The sequence below is a fragment of the Zootoca vivipara genome, chromosome 4 (assembly GCF_963506605.1).
Source record: "Zootoca vivipara chromosome 4, rZooViv1.1, whole genome shotgun sequence".
Taxonomy (NCBI): Eukaryota; Metazoa; Chordata; class Lepidosauria; order Squamata; family Lacertidae; genus Zootoca; species Zootoca vivipara.
In genome coordinates this window covers 25663887-25687210 of record NC_083279.1, presented here as the reverse complement: position 1 = coordinate 25687210, position 23324 = coordinate 25663887, and the positions used below count along the sequence as shown (strand labels likewise).

General features: G+C 43.4%; 1 protein-coding gene across 1 annotated transcript in view; it reads right to left on the bottom strand.

The window, feature by feature from the left end:
• Positions 1–19886, bottom strand: part of EDAR (ectodysplasin A receptor) — a 76835-nt gene extending 56949 nt beyond the window's left edge. Inside the window, exon 1 of the mRNA XM_060273400.1 lies at positions 19617–19886. The gene's annotated coding sequence lies outside the window, so the exon portion shown is untranslated. The remainder of the gene's footprint in view (positions 1–19616) is intronic.
• Between the last annotated feature and the right edge of the window lie 3438 nt (positions 19887–23324).

The following is a 23324-nucleotide window of genomic DNA, read 5'->3' as shown; positions in this document are numbered from 1 at the left end:
GATGCAACTTCATCTAATCTCCCAGCAAATAAATCTGAGTAAGAGTCCATTAAATAGCCAACATCCCCTAATCTCTTTGCAAACAAATCAGGATGAATGTTCAGCAAACAGGCCATCTGAGAGCTCCCTTATTTTTTTAAATATAAATTATGAAAAGCCCAATGCTGGTGTAAACTTTCTCAAGGAGAAGCTCCACTGCTTCCACCAGGAATTGAGGCTAGGTTAAACTATTGGTTTTTTGAGGGGCTTTTTAAAAAATAAACCAGGATCAGAAACCGCAGTTTGATCCTGGCTTGTTTCAAGAAAACATAGTTTAAGCACAGTTTCTTTCTCCTTATTAAGCACAATAACAAACCATGGTTAGTTTAAATCTAGAAGTAGATTCTTCCAGTATCCTCCTTTGGCGGGCATAGGGAGGTATACAAATTTTAATAATAATAATAATAATAATAATAATAATAATAATAATAATAATATGGGCAGGCGGAATGGTCAACCACCAAGTCTTAAGGGGGCTTGTTCCAACAATGCTAAGCTATGGCTTAGTGTTACATCCAAACCAGGCCATTTTTAGGGAGCCTCAGCAAAAGTAGAACTTGAAAAGGTGAGAGAAAAACAAAAAGTAGTTTTACAATGGATCTCCTGTTCAATAGGTTTTAATTATTTGCAACGTTTATTTAAACTGTTAATCTGCACGTAACTTGTCGGGTTTGAAGATAATAAAACACATACAGGCATACCTCGGGTTAAGTACACTGCAGGTTGCGTACTTCCAAGTTGCATACTCGGCGGACTCAGAAGTGTTTGCTTCCAGGTTCCACCGTGCGCGCATGCACATAAGCACTCTATCGACGCTTCGCACATGGGTGCTATCGCCGCTCGGGTTGAGTACTTTTCGGGGTGCGGACAGCACCCCAGAATGGATTGAGTACTCAACCCGAGGTACCACTGTAGTTTAAATCTGTGGCAGCTAGGAGAATGCACAATGATTGTTGACACTATAGACCCCCAAAATGGGGTCACGTGGGAGAGGGGAGACCTCAGGAAAACAGAGAAATCTAATTACTCGGGAACTCCATAGAATTCAGGGGGACTTTCTTTCTAGTAAACATGTATGGATTTGAGCTGCAAAACTATGAATGTACTCCAGTCCTTGTACTACAATACTCGACTTCTTATTCTAAGAATAAGAGTAATTATTCATTGTTTCAGGGTTTTTGTTTGTTTGCAGAGATCAAGGCCCAAGGCAGAAACCAGCATCCTCCGCACACCTTCAAAGCTTTCATTTAAAGTTAACGTTTCATTGCTTTTCATCTCAGCCTTCCCCTCCCCCCCCCATATCTGTGAATAGCCTTGTGATGATCTTGGTCTGCTACAGATGGTTTCCTGTTCTTTGTGCCAAATGTGAAATAGCTATAAAACTGGAAAAGGGTTTGAGGTTGTCACTGCATGAAAAATTACATTTTAGGGAGAAAATTAAATATGAGCCTTATCCTTTAATTGCTTCGCTTTAATCTTGTTTCATAAAACGAAGTTTTTTTGTTTTTTACCCCGAAAACCTAATCTCCAAAGTTTCCGCTAACATGACCTGAAGGGCAAAAATATTGTTAGGCGTTTCAGTCAGGTATCCTTCAACAACAGCGGCGGCATCAACAACAAAAGAATAATGAGCTAGTTCCATTTCAGTTACAACCAAAATGACACACTCTTCATTTGAGAAGTGTTGTTCCTTTGGCTCCCCTCCATGGTGATAGGGAACGAAATCCCAAGTAGCAAAGATAAAAGCTATGGGATACAGCTTTATATTATGTAAAACCTTCAGTCCAGAGATGGGAGACTTGTGGTCTTCCAGCTGTTGAGAGGCTTCAGCTCCCATCAACCCCAGCCAGCATGGCTAATGGTCAGGAATGATGGGAGTTGAAGTCCACCCCTGCTGTAGTCCATTGTGTTGGCAAATTATCCTTAGAGTCCATCGGGGAATAAAGGTAAAGGGACCCCTGACCATTAGGTCCAGTCGTGACCAACTGTGGGGTTGCGGTGCTCATCTCACTTTATTGGCCGAGGGAGCTGGCGTACAGCTTCCAGGTCATGTGGCCAGCATGACAAAGCCGCTTCTGGCGAACCAGAGCAGTGCACGGAAACGCCGCTTACCTTCCCGCTGGAGTGGTACTTATTTATCTACTTGCACTTTGACGTGCTTCCGAACTGCTAGGTTGGCAGGAGCTGGGACTGAGCAACGGGAGTTCACCCCGTCACGGGGATTCGAATCTCCGACCTTCTGATTGGCAAGCCCTAGGCTCTGTGGTTTAACCCACAATAAGGACCCTAATCATATCTGCTCAAAAGTAAGTCCTTTTGATCCCGACTTTACCTCAATGGGGTACACTCCCAGGTTAATGGGTTTAGGCAGCCTATGAACACTTACCTGGAAACAAGCCCTATCAAACACAGTGGGATGTACTTCTGAGGAAATATGCATAGCATATGCATAATGAACCCTCTGTTAATGAATATTTATACAACAACAAGCACTGCAGAGAAGAGATTCTCATAGTAGCTTTCCCCCTGAAGCTCTTATTACTGTAGCTTGATGGAGAAAGGCAGGTATGGCTTCACACATAGTTTGACTCTTCGTCTTTCAGTTTCTCTTTAGTTCTCATGTATATGGATCGTCTGTAAAAATCGAAATGATGTGTGTGTGTACGGTCGGATCTAACTCCTAGTGAATTTACCGAAAATAATTTACGGGAGCAAATTGTGGTTTTGAACTAATTACCAGTTTACGTCACTGGGGACCAGATTAGGATCATGAATTCCCCCTTTCATTTCAGTCACTCATGCATTAGTTACATGGATTGTGCTTCGCAATTTTAGCCAAATATCAAACCCATTTTGCAGTTTCTCCTTCCTGAGGCCACACAAACATTTGTGGCGTGAAACCATACTGGTTCATCCTTGATGTTCAAAAGTGCATCGTGTATACGCTCCAACATTTCTCTGATGAAAATAGGAACATCCTATTCCACACTCTCCAATATTTTCCTGAAGAAAATACACACATCAGCTCCAATGTTTCTCTGATGAAAATAGGAAAGGCATATTGCATACCCAATGTAAATAAGGACGTCCTAAGGAAAAGCAGGTCATTCCAGGATCGAATCAGAAACTGGAACGGCTTATGTCAATCTCGGACTGTCCCTAAAAAATAAAGACACTTGGAGGATCTGATTGTGCTGTATTTGACTGCATACAGCCACTGCTGTTATCTGGTACCTCTTACAGCACCTGGCCATTTTTTTTAGGAAGCTGGGGGCCACAAATAGGCTCAAGCTCATTGAACTGAAAGAGGAAGGGTTAACACATCCCATCAAAGCTACTCATCACTCCATCCCAGAATGGCTAGTAGCAGCTCAGGGTGGGGGGAAACAGGTGGGCAGGAATTGGTTGAGTCCCTTCTTCCAGTGTTGTGGTCTTGATCCAAACTGGATCCTTCACACAGCTGCTTTTAACAGCAGCAGCAGCAGCAACAACAACATCAGGAGACCCATCAAGGTCTGCACCTCACATCTGGTTTGCACCTGAATGTTACAGCAAGGCTATAATCATACATACTCTTTCCTGGAGAGTAAGTCCCACTGAATAGGCATGTATAAGATTGCACAAAAAAGCACTATTTGTGTCTTTAAAATGAAAAAAAAAAAACAAGCCTCCATGTCGGGCACCATCAATTGTCAATTTGTTTCAGGGCTGTGGAAATGAGCTGACAGCTGAGTCAGATGAACACTTCTGCAGGTCATGGATCCATATGCTCCTGCTCACCACCCTCCTACACTGCCATACACTTTTTATAAGAAACAGTTAAACCCTACATATTATTTGTATAACTAGAATTCTTTTTTAAAAGGGGGACTTTTGTGAGGTGAGAGCTGCAACAACTATCTATTGTCCATCCTGCTAGTCTCACTGTAACAGATTTAGGTAATTTCAATATACAGTAATTATCTCTGTCCCTCCTACCATCATGTGAATTCCATTTGCCTCTGCAAAATGCTTATAACCCCATAAAGTGCTTTGGCCACTTGTTTCTTCAGGCACATGAGAGACGTGTACAGTCATACCTTGGTTTAAGTACACTTCGGTTTGAGTATTTTCAGTTTAAGTACTCCGCGGACCTGTCTGGAACAGATTAATCCACTTTCCATTACTTTCAATGGGAAAGTTCGCTTCAGGTTAAGTACGCTTCAGGTTAAATACTCCACGGATCATCTGGAAAGGATTAGTCCACTTTCCATTACTTTCAGTGGGAAAGTTCGCTTCAGGTTAAGCACTTTTCAGGTTAAGTACAGACTTCCGGAACCAATTGTGTTTGTAAACCGAGGTACCACTGTATTGGATCCTCTGTTTCTCTTCTAGCCACATTAGGATAGATAACAACAGCACTGTTACCAGGGCACATGAATGATTCTCATTCATACTAAGAAGAGGCCCTCGAGATTATGTATGGGGATTCTGAGTCCCTGATGATGATTTTAGCTCCTGTTCACTCAGCATGGTCTGGGATGATGGGAGTTGTAGTCCAACTATTTATGGAAGTACAAAGGCTCCCCATCTCTCCTCTAGGCTCCAGTGTTTCCAGATGTACAACTCTGATCCTCCAACCAGCACTGGGTACTAGGTCATGATGCTCTTCAGCGGTTGCCTAGCTTGCAGCTGGCTTGTTTCTGAGCCTTGAGGTTTCCAATATTTAAATCGTGTTCCAGAATGAATAAGATAAGAATCAAACAGCGCATGATGATCAACACATCTAAGAGCCAGTCAACTCAAATATATTGCTTTTCATCATAACAGCTGTCTTTTTAACCCTCACTAGATAAGCCAAGAAAAATATTTGTTTGAGAAACACCCGCATTGCATTATATGTTGTGAAAACAGGATAAAAATAGCAACACGAATACATACAAAAGTACGGCAGTGCTTGTTTTGGAAGGACACAATAACCATCATCATCAATAATAGCGGCCGCGGTTCTCTTGAGTGCCAGTTCTTATGTAGCCAGAACTGTGCCACCCACTCGCAAGAGGGAGGGACCAGCATGCTTGGGAAATCCCTGAGGTTTGCAGAAAGGCAACAAACATTTAGAAAACCTCAGGGGGCCAATAAAACCAGGCCGATGTGTCCTGAGCATGCTCAGTAGGCATGGAATGCTGACTGACTATTTTGGTGGGAGAGAATGGAAAAACTGATGGGTGGGGGAAATTGCATGGAACGCTGAGCAAATGCATTCCACATTAGAATATTTTGGAATATTGGAATATACACGTGTGTGTGTGTGTGTGTGTGTGTGTACACACACCACTTGCTCATTTACAGTTTGTATTTGGAATAACTTTTAAGGCACTTACCCCAGTCACAGAAATATGAGTCAATTCTTAGAATGCTAAGGATCAGATAAATTCTCATAAATGTGTGCAAGGAAACAATTTGGGTTTCTGTTGTACAAGTCCAAGTCCTTATGCTAACAGGGCAGCTTCATTTGATGCAACCCTTTTTGCATTACACTCCAGAATGAGGCCCCAGGATGGTAATTTTCAGTCTGTAGCCTAATCTGCACTATCATCATTATCATTCCAGGGGCCATAGGTTGGCAGTCCAAGTCATCCGAAAGGGGCATTACCCACTAACTGGAAGTCTTACAAAAGGTTTCTGCATATATAGCGTGGTCTAATAATTCCAAGGCAACTGGGGGAAAGTATAAATCTCTATATCATCTTGCAGGAGAGAGGGGAACTCAAAGTGTGGTGACTGACAGGATTATTCTATGAAAGGATCATAAATCAAAACCAGCAAGCAAGGGGAGGGGGGAATCTCCTGAGAGTTGCCAAGACACTGGACATGTATAAAAGATTAGATGTCTAGAATCTATGCCAAAATGGGGCAAGGATCTGGGATGGTTTTAAAAAGTACTGTCTCCTCCAATAGACTCAACAGATTATTAGCTAGCTTGATGCTTATTTTTTTCTCCACAGTGTAACCCAAAGATTGTAATTTGTATCCAAATGCCGAATGTTGCAGCCGAGTGGTGGTGCGGAGCCACAAAACACAACAAAATACAATCTTGTGCAATTCTATGAAAACACAGATCCTATTATTACAATATAGAGTTAGATATTCGTGCATATTTTTAAAAAAATGCAGTAGTTATAACACTCTTGAAATCCCACTCCTGTATGATTAACTCCTTTCCTTTTTGGGTGTATGGGGTGTTAGGGGAGGGTAGTACATCTGGGGGAACACGTCGTTCTCCTTCTAGGGTAGTTTGTCCATCTTTGGTCCCCACCCTGCGATCAGGGGTCCTGTGGCTCCTAGAAGCTGTCAGCATGTGACAGCAGCCACACCCCAGGAAATGAACAGGCAGCTAAACCGGGTGACGATAGCCAATGGGGCTCAAACCCTCGGTTACTTAGGGACCTCCCCTGCATGCAAAGACAGGCTCCAGCTGATTGAGCAGATGAGACACTAGAGGGTTCAAGAAGGCAGTTTCTGCACGTGCTGTAGAGGGAAGGGAAGAGAGGTGCTGTTTGGGCTCGTCACCCTGGGAGGTAGCCCATCTAGAGGGAAAACTCTGATCCTAACTCTCTGGTGCCTTGCGGGATATATTCTGGAGAAGAACAGGCTAAGGAGTAAACCATACACAAATCTGGAGTGGAGTCCCTAAGATGGTTGGGTGGCGCCTTGTACGCATCCTTCCAGCAAGTCCTTGCAGCCAATTGCTCTGTTTTCCTTTGGACCACTTCAGCAAGGCCCGCGGGGCCGGGGGGTGGGTGTCGTCTTGTCATCTGGGCAGCCCAGGATCCACACTGTTTTGGCTTGCACGACAGGCCGTCATTTTGGTGCTGCTAATGCAGCAGTTTGATTTCACCCTTGGAGGTGAACTCCATTGCCTTTCAAGACAGACTGATGCCAACAATTTAGGGATTATTACTACAGTATCTAGGATAGGATTGCCACATTTGAAAACACGAAAATCCGGACACAAAAGTTGTTGGGTGTGTTTTGTTTTGTTTTGTTGTTTTTGTTTTGGCAGAGCTGTTGTTGTTAGCTATTTTTTTATATACTGTAGCTGTCATACGCTTATCGAAAATCACGCCCGGATGCCAGTTTCGACGGAAGAATCCCAGCTATGTCCAGGAAATTCTGGACATATGGCAGCCCTAATCTAGGATTAGATATTCATGTATATTATAATTTTTCACAGTAGCTATAACATTCTTGAAATCCCACTGTATTGTTAACTCCTTCTAGGGTGTTTAAGGATAATATACCATGGGCAATTAGTAGCAGTATTTGCATGGAACAACACTTCTGTTATATATAGAATTACATAACCTGAGTAGTAAAGAAAGCCTATTAGATGTGTTTTCACGGGCAACAGATGTGAGCAGCCATCCTGTTTATTTAGTGTTTTCATTAAGTCATTTTCATCCTGCTGTTTGGGAGCCAAACCGAAGACAGTTTACAATATAAGAAATCAGGATTAAAAAGTTAATACAATACATGTCAAAACAATCTATAAAACAATCCATAGTCACTACTTTTCAGATGTCATTGTATGAATTGTTTTGATATGTATTGTATTAATGTTTTAATCCAAAAGCAAATATAAGCACATAACATCAGATTAAAATGTTGTCACCATGTTTTAATTTGATGTTGCTTAATTGCTAGTTTTGATATATTAATACGGCAATCCCAATTTCTTATTTTGTAAATAATGCAGTGGAAGCTGGAAAAAATTCGTAATTTCAGGATAAGTTTAAATACCATGAGAGGGTGGCCACGCAATGTTTTTGGGGGAGTTTCACTGACGTGGGACCACCGTGAAGGAGACCTCATCCTTTATACCCTGATATTTCTTAGTGGCAGATCAGAGAATAGGGTCACAACCACACCATTCATTAAAAGCACATTGCTTCCCACAAAGAATCTCCAGAACTGTGTGTTGTTAAGGGTGCTGGGAATTGTAAATCTGCAAGAGATAAACTACAGTTCCTAGGATTCTTGGGAAGAAGTTATATGTGCTTCAGATATATGGTGTGGATGTGACCTAGACCAATTTAAATTCTGTTCCCATTCTACTCTTGTTTAAGAGAGATAATAAACTTCTTTTCTAGCTTCTGGACACCTAGAAATGTCCATGCATGTATAAAGAGCCCTTCCAATAAATTTCCCAAATAGTCAAGGACTTTGATAGCAACACTTTAAATTGAGCCTGAAAATTGTCCCATAGGCCATCTTATTCTCCATCCAGAGCTAAGATAGTGCAACATCTGTCTGCTATTAATTAGCTAAGAATAAGGTCCATAGCCCCCTTCATGGATCAATGCCTTGTCGTGGCGAAGGGGCTTGAATAACTCAGAGAAGCTATGAGCTATGCCATGCAGGGCCACCCAAGATGGACAGGTCATAGTGGAGAGTTTTGACTAAACGTGATCCACCTGGAGAAGGAACTGGCAAGCCACTCCAGTAACCCTGCCAAGAAAACTCCATGGACAAAGACAACAGGCATATAAAAGTTATGACGCTGGAAGATGAGCCCCTCAGGTCGGAAGGCATCCAACATGCTACTGAGGAAGAGCGGAGGACAAGTACAAGTAGATTCAGAGCTGATGAAGCGGCTGGGCCAAAGCCGAAAGGACGCTCAGTTGCGGATATGCCTGGAAGCGAAAGGAAAGTCCGATGCTGTAAAGAAAAATATTGCATAGGAACCTGGAATGTAAGAACCATGAATGGAGGTAAGCTGGATGTGGTCAAAAATGAGATGACAAGAATAAATATCGACATCCTGGGCATCAGTGAACTAAAATGGAAGGGAATGGGCGAATTCAGTTCGGATGACTATCATATCTACTACTGTGGGCAAGAATCCCGTAGTAGAAATGGAGTGGCCCTCATAGTCAACAAAAGAGTGGCAAAAGCTGTAATGGGATGCAATCTCAAAAATGACAGAATGATCTCGATACGAATCCAAGGCAGACCTTTTAACATCACAGTAATCCAAGTTTATGCACCAACTACCGGTGCTGAAGAAAGTGAAATTGACCAATTCTATGAAGACCTACAACACCTTCTAGAAATGACACCAAAGAAGGATGTTCTTCTCATTACAGGGGATTGGAATGCTAAAGTAGGGAATCAAGAGATAAAAGGAACAACTGGCAAGTTTGGCCTGGGAGTTCAGAATGAAGCAGGGCAAAGGCTAATAGAGTTCTGTCAAGAGAACAAGCTGGTCATCACAAACACTCTCTTCCAACAACACAAGAGACGACTCTACACATGGATATCACCAAATGGGCAGCATCGAAATCAGATTGATTATATTCTCTGCAGCCAAAGATGGAGAAGCTCTATACAGTCAGCAAAAACAAGACCTGGAGCTGACTGTAACTCAGATCATCAGCTTCTTATAGCAAAATTCCAGCTTAAACTGAAGAAAGTAGGAAAAACCACTGGGCCAGTAAGATACAATCTGAATCAAATCCCTTATGAATACACAGTGGAAGTGGGGAACAGGTTTAAGGATTTAGATTTGGTGGACAGAATGCCTGAAGAACTATGGATGGAGGCTCGTAACATTATGCAGGAGGCAGCAACGAAAACCATCCCAAGGAAAAGGAAATGCAAGAAAGCAAAATGGCTGTCCAACGAGGCCTTACAAATAGCGGAGGAGAGGAGGCAAGCAAAATGCAAGGGAGATAGGGAAAGATACAGGAAACTGAATGCAGATTTCCAAAAAACAGCAAGGAAAGACAAGAGGGTCTTCTTAAATGAGCAATGCAAAGAAATAGAGGAAAACAATAGAATGGGGAAAACCAGAGATCTGTTCAAGAAAATTGGAGATATGAAAGGAACATTTCGTACAAAGATTACCATAATCAAGGACAAAAGTGGTAAGGACCTAACAGAAGCAGAAGACATCAAGAAGAGGTGGCAAGAATACACAGAGGAATTATACCAGAAAGATATGGAGGTCTCGTACACCCCAGGTAGTGTGGTTGCTGACCTTGAGCCAGACATCTTGGAGAGTGAAGTCAAATGGGCCTTAGAAAGCACTGCTAATAACAAGGCCAGTGGAAGTGATGATATTCCAGCTGAACTATTTAAAATTTTAAAAGATGATGCTGTTAAGGTGCTACACCCAATATGCCAGCAAGTTTGGAAAACTCAGCAATGGCCAGAGGATTGGAGAAGATCAGTCTACATCCCAATTCCAAAGAAGGGCAGTGCCAAAGAATGCTCCAACTACCGCACAATTGCGCTCATTTCACACGCTAGCAAGGTTATGCTTAAAATTCTACAAGGCAGGCTTAGGCAGTATGTGGACCGAGAACTCCCAGAAGTGCAAGCTGGATTTCGAAAGGGCAGAGGAACCAGAGACCAAATAGCAAACATGCGCTGGATTATGGAGAAAGCTAGAGAGTTCCAGAAAAACGTCTACTTCTGCTTCATTGACTATGCAAAAGCCTTTGACTGTGTCGACCACAGCAAACTATGGCAAGTTCTTAAAGAAATGGGAGTGCCTGATCACCTCATCTGTCTCCTGAGAAATCTCTATGTGGGACAAGAAGCTACAGTTAGAACTGGATATGGAACAACTGAGTGGTTCAAAATTGGGAAAGGAGTACGACAAGGTTGTATATTGTCTCCCTGCTTATTTAACTTATATGCAGAATTCATCATGTGAAAGGCTGGACTAGATGAATCCCAAGCCGGAATTAAGATTGCCAGAAGAAATATCAACAACCTCAGATATGCAGATGACACAACCTTGATGGCAGAAAGCGAGGAGGAATTAAAGAACCTTTTAATGAGGGTGAAAGAGGAGAGCGCAAAATATGGTCTGAAGCTCAACATCAAAAAAACCAAGATCATGGCCACTGGTCCCATCACCTCCTGGCAAATAGAAGGGGAAGAAATGGAGGCAGTGAGAGATTTTACTTTCTTGGGCTCCTTGATCACTGCAGATGGTGACAGCAGTCACGAAATTAAAAGACGTCTGCTTCTTGGGAGAAAAGCAATGACAAACCTAGACAGCATCTTAAAAAGCAGAGACATCACCTTGCCGACAAAGGTCCGTATAGTTAAAGCTATGGTTTTCCCAGTAGTGATGTATGGAAGTGAGAGCTGGACCATAAAGAAGGCTGATCGCCGAAGAATTGATGCTTTTGAATTATGGTGCTGGAGGAGACTCTTGAGAGTCCCATGGACTGCAAGAAGATCAAACCTATCCATTCTTAAGGAAATCAGCCCTGAGTGCTCCCTGGAAGGACAGATCGTGAAGCTCAGGCTCCAATACTTTGGCCACCTCATGAGAAGAGAAGAATCCTTGGAAAAGACCCTGATGTTGGGAAAGATTGAGGGCACTAGGAGAAGGGGACGACAGAGGACAAGATGGTTGGACAGTGTTCTCGAAGCTACGAACATGAGTTTGACCAAATTGCGGGAGGCAGTGCAAGACAGGAGTGCCTGGCGTGCTATGGTCCATGGGGTCACGAAGAGTCGGACACGACTAAACGACTAAACAACAAGGTCCATAGAATTCCATGGCAAGCTTGGTCCACAAGAGGCATAGGCAACCTTGGCTCTCCAGATGATCTACAACTGACCACTGGCCCTGTTAGCTAGGGATCATGGGAGTTGTAGTTCCAAAACATCTGGAGAGCCAAGGTTGCCTATGCCTGGTCCACAATAAAACCGAAACAAATACCCGAGGTTTCATGCAACTTTGCCCATCAGATTTTTGCACGAGATTTCAAAAACATAACTCACATTTGCATTTTGAACCTTTGGATTTGAATGCTTTAGACTCGTTGGCACCGTTCGCTGGCATTCTTCAAATGTGAAACCTCGTAAGATGTCAACTGTCAAATACTAATTACTCTTGTGTGTTATCTTGCAAATCACGTCAAAAGCACCTGGCAGGATACCACCATCAGCTTGTGCCATTTGCAGTCCCAGGGAGGCGTCAAAAGCAGAAGCTTTCTCAAAACCCTAGCGAGCTGTTGTTCGTGGAGGGTGGGTTTTTCTCCAGGATCAATGGCACTATTTCAGAAAACGTGCTTGGAGAATTGCAGCCAGAAGGCGCCTGTGAAGATATTAACCATCACTCTATCCGCCTTAGGCCCTTTAGCGAAAAGGTTGCGGTAAACACACAGTTTGCTTCACATCTGTATGTTTTGAAAATCACACCATGGCAGTGTTATCTCATGACTCAGAAGCGTCTCTGTAGGCAGTTTGACTCTTAACAGGCCTATCTGCGATACACTGACTAAGGCTTGTAATTCATGAATTTCCTTTCCCTCTTAGATAGTGATCCTGTGGGTTTTGAAGTGTGCTCTTCCTCCCCCACCCCCACCCCGGTTGCCTTTATTTTAAAATAGCATCCCAGGTTAAAAAGAAAACACTCGAGTCTTTAAGCTATTGAATACTTATGGGTCAAAGTAGTTCTACCCCACCTTTCTAATCTTATCTGTGAGCATTCTGCATGTGAACTTGATTGCTTGTTCCTTGATTACTCATCGCTTGATGACTTTTAGTCAAATGTGTGGGCTGTCTCATTGAAAGGCATGCTGTTGTTTTTTGAGGTGAGCTGATGCCAGATGAAAATTATGAGTGCGGTGTGCAAATTTTTCCTTTGCACCTGCAATCCATCACTTTAGCTATACCCAATCTACATGTGTGAACAGTTCCTGTTTCAGAAAGAAGAAACATGTGTACATACATCTTTAAAAATGAACCCAGATATCTACTTTGCATAACGGGGTGCTTGGTTTCTTTGCTCTCTCTGCGAATCACCGAGATTGTCCCTTAGAGGCTCCTCCAACCCCCCAGTGCTTGGGGCAGAAGATAAAGGAGATGCCCCACAGCAGAAGTAGATAGTATGCAGGGCCGGCGCCTCCATTTAGGCAAACTAGGCCTTGGCCTAGGGCGCCGAAATGGAGGGGGCGCTGTTGAGCCTGCCCACCAGCCGCCCGCGCTGCCGCCACCGCCGGCAGCAACGAGCGAGCGGTGGTGGTGGCGGCGGCAGTGCCCGTAGCTGAAGCCTTCAGCTATGGGCGCTGTTGCTGCCGACGCCAACGCTCGCTCGCTGCCGCGGCCGCTGAAGAGCTCACAGCATCCCCTCCATAGGCGGGAGGCATGCGAGCCGAAATGAGAGCTCAGCGCCCTCCCGCCTATGGAGGGGACGCAGCGGCGTCAGCGGCATTGTGCACGCGTCATGACGCATGTGCCGGGGGGAGCCGCCAGAAGGTGATTTAGCCTAGGGTGCAAAAAGCCCTAGCACCGTGCCTGATGGTATGTTGGAATCTTATCCTGTGTGTTTTGTAAAAGGAGGGGCTTCTGCAAACTGCAGACGAGTGAAACCTACTCTATGCTGCATACCCCTGGAGCTCTGGCATTCAGGCTGAAAGTAGGCCATAGCTCTGCAGGTGGTTTTGGTGTTATACAGTCAGCACACATGAAGCTTTACAGAATGATAAATGAGGCAAGTTTCCTACTCCTAAATAGCAGCAGATGTGAAAGAGCATGCATGAAAGATTGATGATACAGAGCTAACACCAATAATAATAATAATAAACCCCAGTGTAGATTCAGTTCTAACAAAAATGGGGGAAACCAAAAAGGTCCATGCCCACTTTACTGATGTTAACAACAACAACAACACCCACCACATCTGAAGTATATTTTATCCTTTATCTTTCTGTTCATGATGATTCAGACTTATGACTCCCTGTATCATTTCAAATGGGTACCCTGTGACCCCTGCTTACGAGCTGGCCAGGTATATCAGGCCTAAAAGCTTTAGACCCAGAGGAAAGCTAAATGGGATACAAAGCTGGTTCATCTAGGTGAATGTGAGACTGCTCTACTAACCCCAGTCTGCTCTCTGCCAATCCCCACCTGTCCAAGTGATGGCACTGCCTGTCAGCTTTCTCCTCCTTAGTCTCAGGATTTCATGTTGTATAACTCAGTAGCGAGGAGGCTGGAAGCAAAACTAGAATTAGTTGGCTCTGCCTGTCATTGGCTCTGACTCCACCTATTCTTGGCTTCCTGGCCTTCCACCCCATCAGTCCTGATGGGCAGCAGCTACCACCGGGGGCAAATATCCAAAACCACACGCCAGTGGCTCATTTTTCACATTTTTCTCTTTGTCGAAATCAGGCATGGCCAACTGGCGGTCCATTGGCCACCTATAGCTTGATTTGACCTGCTTCTCTCTCCTGTCCCCAAACCATCCCTGCAGAGAATGCTTGTGAGTACATATATGTCCTGCAACACATGAAATAGGTAGGAGGATTGCCTTAAAGTGGAAGGGGAAAGCTTCAGTGCTGGTGTGAGCACCTCTACATCTGTGGATACCTTCCTGCTGTGATGCCTAGTGACTCATGCATGCTCTGAGCCTGACAGCAATAGCATATTTGCTGTGGGATTATCTGCCCCACAACCAGTCAATGAGATTGTAGGCCTCCAAACTCAGGAAGCAGGTCAGCAGGAGTCTATAAGTTGACATTTCACTGCATTGTAGAAGGCTCACTTAGAAGCACATTTCAAGTCTTTATTCTTGACATTAGTGGTACCATGCATTTGCGGTCCCTCCAATGCAGAGAAAGAGCTTGTATTGGTGCAAAGGCTTCCTCCATGGTCTTAATCTCTGCATAAACAGCCCAACCAGACCATTAGGTTATACTTGGAATTGGCATAGATAAGCATGACTGAAGCAGATCAGAGTCCATTTTTATGATTTTTACTTATGGGATCCTGGCTGAAATAGAAATACTTTATTGTCACTGTACCACTTGTTTACAGTGGGATTAAATGAGCCCCCCCCCCCAAATCTCTCAGTCCTTGTTACACTCTGGGTGCTGTCGTACGACCAGCAACCCCGAACATCAGCTGCAATGTTGCTGTCTTCCATTCAGCAGCCTCACGGCCCACGGGTGCAAACTGTTGGTGTGGTTTATCGTGCTTCTATATCTCCTGCCCAAGGGCAGGAGATTAAAAAGGTGCTGGCCAGGGTGTGAGTCATCCATGAGAATGTCCCTCGCTCTTCTTAGGCAACAGTCTCCCGCGATGACATCTAGCGGACTCAAGGACGATATCGTTTGCTGTCTTCACCACCCTCCGTAGGGACTCTCTGTCCATGGCTGTCAAACCAGCGTACCACACCGTAATACAGTGGTACCTTGGTTTAAGTACACAATTGGTTCCGGAAGTCTGTACTTAACCTGAAGCGAACTTTCCCATTGGAAGTAATGGAAAGTGGATTAATCCGTTCCAGACGGGTCCACGGAGTACTTAAACCGAGAGTACTCAAACCAAAGCGTACTTAAACCAAGGTATGACTGTACAGTATGAGAGAACACTTTCTATCGTGGACCAATAGAAGGAAATCATCAGTTGCTGTCCAACCTTGTTCTTTCGAAAGACCCTAAGGAAATAAAGTTTCTGTTGGGCCTTCCTAACCACCTTGGCTGTATTGACCTTCCAAGTTAGGTCTTCATTAAGATGGACTCCCAGGTATTTAAAGGAAGAGACTCTCTCCACACAGCCCCCCCCCCGATATACAATGGGGCTAGCTCCCCTCTCTTGCTCCAAAAGTCCAACACCATCTCCTTTGTCTTGCCAATGTTTAGGTGCAGATTGTTCTCTGAGCACCATGTGGATGGTGAAACCATTAAACATAATTTACAGGGCAATGCTGCATGTCCACTCAGAAGTAAGCCCAACTGAATGAAACAGGGCTTAAGCCCAGGAAAGGGAGTGTAGGATAGGATTGCAACCTTAATTTCCTTTAAAATGCAGCATTTAATGACATGCATATTGCATTGGGTCAAACCGTATTCTAACATACAATTTGGCTTGTATTGCAGGATGGCTGATGCAAAACTGCACATCCCGAGCAATATTTCTTAGTGGTTTATTTCTCAGCATTAGAAATTTGTTTCCTACCTATTTTGAATGAATTTGAACTTTGCACATTTCTTAATATTTTATCTTCCTCTTCTAGGTTAGAGAGCATTTCATTATGAAATACTTTCTCCTCGTTAAAGTATTTATACCCTGTGGACAACTCACCTCTTCAACTTTTTTTTGATATGATAAATAGCTTGATCGTGTTAAGTTGCTAGCTGCTAGGCTTGTTTTCCAATCCTTAAAAATTCTCATAACTCTTCTCTTGAACGCTTTCCAATTATTTTTAATGTCTTTTTGTCAAAGTGGACATAATTCTAAACACAATGTTTCAGCAGTGCTATTAACATCACCTCTGCCCTCCCGCACCCGGATCCTCAGTATATTTGCCTTCACATTTATTTCACAGTTATAAGTAGTAGTGTTTAATTAACTGATGGTCTAAAGCTGCAATTCTGTGCCCACTTACTAGGGGACAAATCCCTTTGAGCATTGCATTAATTACTTCTGAGAAAGATATGCATAGGATTGGGCTGCATATTATTTGCACTTCTGCATCGCATGCGCAAATTGGCATGTGTGACGGTTGCTCATGCATACATTTTCCTGTGGTCCCATGTGGGATACATAGACTCTGGGCCATTGGGCTTCCTGCATACCCAGATCACAAATGATTTCACTAGAAATCAAAGAGCAGTATATAACTCCAGATTTGTGTCAGTTTAAGCAAGGTCAAACTTTGGCACAGGGAATGTTGTTTGAAGCCAAGAAAGCAGCTGCCAGGGGCAATTTATTTCCTTTGCTTAGCTTTTTCCTTTTCTTTTGCCTGTGTATTCAAGAATGAAAAAGAAAATGTCTTGGGGGAATAATTACAAACATTAACATTTAATAATTATTTTCTCCTTGGTGGCTTTCTTAAATGAAATATTTGAGAATTCCTCAGCCAAGGAAGATTAAATTAAATACTTCTAATCTGAGTCATTTAGCTGACTTCCTTTTGCCCACCTGAGCCAATTACTACTTTTTTTCCATTTTGATTATCTTGCATTCATTTGGCTCTTGTACAGTTTCACTGACTCTGCAGCAGCTTTATATCCAGAACGTATCTGATGATGGCCACGCTCAGTTCTGCCCCTATCAGCAGGAAACACCCCAAGGGGCTCCTGTCATGCCCAGTCCTGTGGCCCCTCGCTCAATAAGTTTTCAGCAATGAGCCTCATAACATATTGCTTAGAGTAGATCCCAGAATCAAAGCATCAGAAACTCAGAAGTACATAATGCCCCTACATAAATTAGCACTGCACAATTTATAGAAGCCAAGTCTCTGCTTCCAAGTGTTCATTGGCACAGTACAATAACTAGAGTGGCACACACTGAGACGGCGTAGGTGCCGAGTTGCACATCAAGCGTGCGATGCACATCTCGTGCATATGATGTCACACACGTCACATGCATGACAGACAACTATTGCATCAGGAGAGTGCCGACCAGGCATCTTCCCGATGTAACATTTGTGTGCCAGGCCGCACTGGTCTGTGCATCTCTCCTGGCACTGTGCAACCCTTCTCTGCCGTCTCAAGATAAGAGGGGGTACAGACATTGGGGGGGGGCTGTAGATACCTCAGCCTCATAGAGTTGGCGCGCCTGCACTGAGAGACTAGAAAGTTAGACTCCTCCAGCTTATGAAAGTAAGGAGGGAAGAAAAAACTGCATAGATGTTGACAGAGATACATATTTTGTTTTACTGCCATGCATAATAGCAGCAATAAAACAGAGCATGGTAATAAAATATTGGGATAGTTTTAGCAGCAACAACAGTGGATGCATACAGCATCCAACAGTTGAGAGGGGAATTTAAGGGCATATATAATTCATACTTTGGTCCCTGCAATATGTATCATATACTGCAGCAACTGAAATGTCAAATTATTAGCACGGGAGAACACAGAAGAAAAAATCCAGCCCATAAAATTTAGAACGGGCTCCTTCCCCACATGTGAAATTGCTGCTCCCCATCATCCTTGGGAGTATGGAAGATACTGTCACACCAACAAATTTGATGTTAATTTGTAAAATAAAATAAAATGGAGAAGTAAGAAAAATTAATTGGCCCAAAGGCAAGATGTTGACTGGATGACTTAATAAGGACGCGGGACTTTTTCCTAATGGTCAGGGTCTGACCGCACTGGGGTGGGGAAGGAACTGCCTGCTGTATTAGACTGGTTAGTGACCAGAGGGATTGGTGCCTTCAGGGCATGGCTGGCTAGCTTGCGTCGGCCGCTATTCACTTGACCTGACTCTTCATGTGGTGTGCTCTTCTCTCTGCATAGCTTGATGAGGGGAAAGCAGGTTGGAGCAGAGGCAGAGACCACCCTGCTTTTTAGCAGGAAATTACATTAGTTGGTGCCTTTGAGGAGGTAGTTTGAAGAGTTGATCCTTGCAGAATCACACTGCCACGAAAAACAAGGAAAGCTATTTTTATATAGCTGAGCTGGAACGAAACACAGGAATATCGGGAACTGCCAAAGTGGTCAGGGCATGCTTACAAAACTTAGGTGAGCAAAGACTGTGTTCCACCCTATGGAGCGAGGTATGTTCTGTGCCTTCAGGCCTTGATCCTCATGATAAAGATGCCCCATGCCTATGCCATATAGCAAACGGATGGAAGTGGAGAGCAAACAGCTGCCTTTTCTTGTCCTATCCATTTGCAGGAATGTAGTGACCACTGCTGGCCAAAGGATGATTAGATGGGCTGTTGGTCTGCACAGCTCTTACGTTCTTGCACAGTGCAAATCAACGTTGGTCTCGAGATTATTGCAGATTTTAAGACAGCTGAAGATCAGATCCATTATAGTCATGCAAGGAACAGATCCACTAAATGTTTTAGCCTGTATGACTGTAAAAACAGCATTACCTGGAACTCACAGATGTCTCCGTCTACCTTTCCACTGCTGGTCAGAAATGCTAAACAACATGCTTAAAGATCTAGCAGAATGCAATCATTTTCTTTCTAGCGCTTGGGTTCCCTGTTGCTCTAGCAATATTGAGAAAACTTTCTCCTGGAAACAAAACCGTACATGCTCCTAAACTTGTATTTACAGGTATGTAATTCCCCACATTCAATCAACCTCATCCCGGCGGGTGCCGAGGTGCCTTGCAGTAATATTCTTTGTTCCCGTCAGCATATAAGTTATAAACATATTGCTGGTATTCTGTACAACTCAAATAACGAAGCTGCAATCTCCAAGCACAAACTCTAAAATGCCAACAACAACAACAACAACAACAACAACCCACCTATCAAAGCTTATTGCCCATTATTGCAAATAGCCATATAGCAAAAACCCAACTTCTTGGATATATGTTCCATGCTGTATTACATGGGCACTACAAAGAAACACAACATCACACTTGGATGAATCCTCAATGGAGAACGTGCACACAGTTGTTCGGGAGAGATATGGGGGTGGGGGGGATAAAAATGTGGAATCCAGGGCTTTCAGCACATCCCATGAGCGGAGGCGCGTCTCGCGAAATATTAAAAATGACAAGTATTTTGAAAACATTTTCTGACTGCTTTTATCCCGATCGCCGCCACGAAGAGTATCTAGCTTCTCCAAACATAAATTTCTTATGGAAAAAAATCTTACCTTGCGCAGAATTTAAGAACAAAGCCGAAATCCAGCCAAGCAAGCAGTCTGTCAATAAAATGCTGACAATATCCAGTTTCAAGCTACTGAAGCTCTTTTCGCAGTTGCCTATGGGCATCCCACCATCAGATGCTGCAAGGCAGGTAGGTGGACCATATCTCATTGGTGTTCCAAGACCTGCTGCTGTCCATAAAGGGCCACCATGTACCCTGTGCTTCGCTTGTCCTACACTTACTTTGCAGTCTCAGAGGACTTCCCGCAACTTTTCCCTGAGTGGCTTTCCTTTGAGTTTGATAGATCTGAAAACTGCTAAAATAATGGGTTTCCCTTCTGTGGAAACTCACCTGCACCACCTAGGGGTCTAACACAGGATAGGAAAAGCTACTGGAATAGGACATAGGCTCCCTCCCTCGCAGAATTCTTTTGCCTGGGTTCACACTACAGTTTAATGCTAGATCCGATACAGCCTTGCTTTATTTAATATTATTTATTGTGATTATTTGTATCTTGTATTTGAGGATACGGATCATTCCAGGACAGCTTAGTTACAGATGACTGTGCATTTAATCTTTGTACATTGAGAAGCTATGGTTGGGATAAATCTAAAAACCATTGTTTAAAGATTCTTGAAGATGGGCTAAACGTTGCCTCCTCTTCCCTCCCCATTTTGTTGATTGACATATTTTCGCCAAAATCCACATGGTGCATTTTAACTCTTGTGAATGCAAATGGAAGAGATTTAATTTTTTTAATAGGTATCTAAAGCCATTTGCACATGTTGCCATTCAACCAGTCCATGCAGAATGTAGGCACCCTATATATAGAAATGAGCAAAGCAGAGATATTTTAGGGAGCAGGCTTGCAGGCGGGGCCCATGACTTACCGTACATCATAGGAGCCTACACAACACAAAACGCTGTTGCTGTATGTAGGTTTTATTTCATTTGTTTTTTATCTTATATTTTGGAAATGTACATCCAGTTTTTTTTCCCTTTAATTTTTTTGGGGGGACCCCAAGAGAGGGGGACCCAAAGCTATAGCTTGTTTAGCTTATACGTAAATCCGGCACTGGTTATCTGCCTGTGTCTTGTCAGCATGACAGTTCTGAATGAATACAAGACAACTCCGTGAAGTGAATTTCATAAGGGGTTTTTAGGAGTAGGCAAGGATCAGGTGGTTTGATCACCTTCCAAGACGCAGGCAAAGCTGAGATAGGAACCAGCATTTTTATCCTGGGTGGCACCGGGGCTGGGAATGTCTGCAGAGTGTTGGCAACACAACCTGACCTTCCACCTGCTCAGCTCCAGGCAGTTGGCATGTGGTACCTTTCTGCTGCCAAGCAGAGTTTCAGCTGAAGGCGACTGCATGAGGAGGCACCTAGGCGCCACCACTGGGGAAAGGGAGCCAGCAGAGAACCACTGAGGGGCAACCAGAAAATTACATTTCTGCAGGCCAGAAAAGGGGCCAAACTGCATGCGTTGTTAAATGTGTATTTTGCACACTCACACAAATGGCATCCGCTGGGGGGTGGGGGTGGATCAAGGACAGGCATGGGGAGGGAATCTAACCCTTTCCTCTCCTGCTAAGCCCTGGAGAAAATTCTGGTTCTGAATAAGCTATTTTGTATTGGGAAGAGATAGAGCAGGCATCCCCAAACTGCGGCCCTCCAGATGTTTTGGCCTACAATTCCCATGATCCCTAGCTAACAGAACCAGTGGTCAGGGATGATGGGAATTGTAGTCCAAAACATCTGGAGGGCCGAAGTTTGGGGATGCCTGAGATAGAGGATGGCCAGATTGTGGAATAAATTGGTGCTCCTGCCTCTTTAATAGTCTTCATGCAATCTAGGCAAGAAGTCCTGGCTTCTATTCAACTATTAAACATTGCAAGAGCCCTGTCCCTTTTTGTGTGTCTGACTGTCTTAAAAAACACTAATACAACAGGGCCGGGGGGGGGGGGGGAATCAGAGCATTATTTATTTATTTTTTGCATTGTGGATGTAATGAAATAAATTATAGGTGAGGAACCAATAGTATTTCTTTTTTATATATATAATAATTTTTTTTGATTTTTATAGAAACAAAACATACAAAACATACAAAATAAGCTCAGTCCCTTCATTTACCCTCCACCCACAAGACCACTTCTGCCACCAGTGATACCCATGGGCATTGGGAAACAAAGGGGTCCATTTTAAGCTGGGTTTGACCTCCCCCCTCCCTCCTCCCCCCTCACCCCCCCCCTGCCACTGAGAGGACAGAGGCGGAGGATCTCTGAGGTTTGGTTTGTCCCCCAGCTAATTCTCCAATATAACACTTTAGTTAACAACAAAACAACAGATAGGGGAAAAAAAGAAAAAACAGGAAAAAATAAAAAATAAATAAATTCCAAGTCTTATTCTCTTAACAGTTTGCTTGCGGCTTCCAATAGTATTTCTTTATGCCCTCCCCACTATCAGTAGCTTATTAGGGTTGCCAGATTTCAAAAAGTATAATTCCTGACAGCCACAAAGTTGTTGGGCTTTTTTTTTTTTAGGAAGACCCCAAAAAATTTCAGTTTTTTTTTTGAGAAACCCCCAAAATTAGTGATTTTAAGCTTTTGGAGTTAATTCAACAATATCCCCCCCCCCCTGATGTCATTTTTACACATGACGTGTCAGGAATTTTCCGGGCGTATGGCAAGCCTATTTAATGTTAAAGATGTGGATATGCCACTGGCAAAAAGGAAAGGGAAATGTAAGTACTTGATTCTGCTTATAATTAAATACATTTAATTATATCCCATTCATTTTTATCAGACTTAATGTGCATGACTGTTCATGAGACTACAGCCTCGGTGTAAAAGTTATTGTAGGCACGTGTGACTTTTGATGGAGTAGGACGTCACTGTTTCACATTTCCATACCAAAGAGGATCGTTGAATTATTAGTCGGTCGTCATAAAGGCTGGTAGTCTACATTTGGCTTGGAAGTCATGCAGGCCTGGTGTATTTACTCATATGGGGAAGCAACGTTGTAAGCTATCCTTGCCATTAAAATAAAATAAAATGCAGTCCTATTAATCAGGACATTTTAACAGGCCAGATGAAGAAACGTTTTTGTGCTTCCTTTCATTCTATTGGGGTTGTTATGGAAGATGTACCTAGTGAACTTCCTCCAATAGACAGAGAATAGATTATTTTATGGGGTCTTGACATTACTTCCAAACAACGGAAGAGCTTTCTCCGTCAGTCAGAAATAAAGAAGGAAGGAAGGAAGGAAGGAAGGAAGGAAGGAAGGAAGGAAGGAAGGAAGGAAGGAAGGAAGGAAGGAAGGAAGGAAGGAAAGTGCTTGACTATGCCGTGATGTTGGCATGCACAAGATTTAGTTATAGGCATGCTTATAGGCAAGGCCACCTTCAGAGATTTTTCACTGCCCTGGGTGGGTGACAGGCCAAGTCTGGAGCTCCCCTTTTGGTTCTAGCAAGACCTGCTTCTCATACAAACTAAGCATGTGGCCAGTAAATATTTGCGATGTCTCAAAGTATGCTGGGCCGCATGGTTGATTTGCATAGTGAGATGGCTGACCAAACTGGAAAGAGCTCATTAGCTGATATTATACGCGGCTTTTGGCATGACAGGCACCTCTTAAATTGTGCCGCCCATGGGAACTGGCTAGCATGCCTTTATAGTTGATGTAGCTTATGTAGATGAAACTTCCTAATGTGGAAG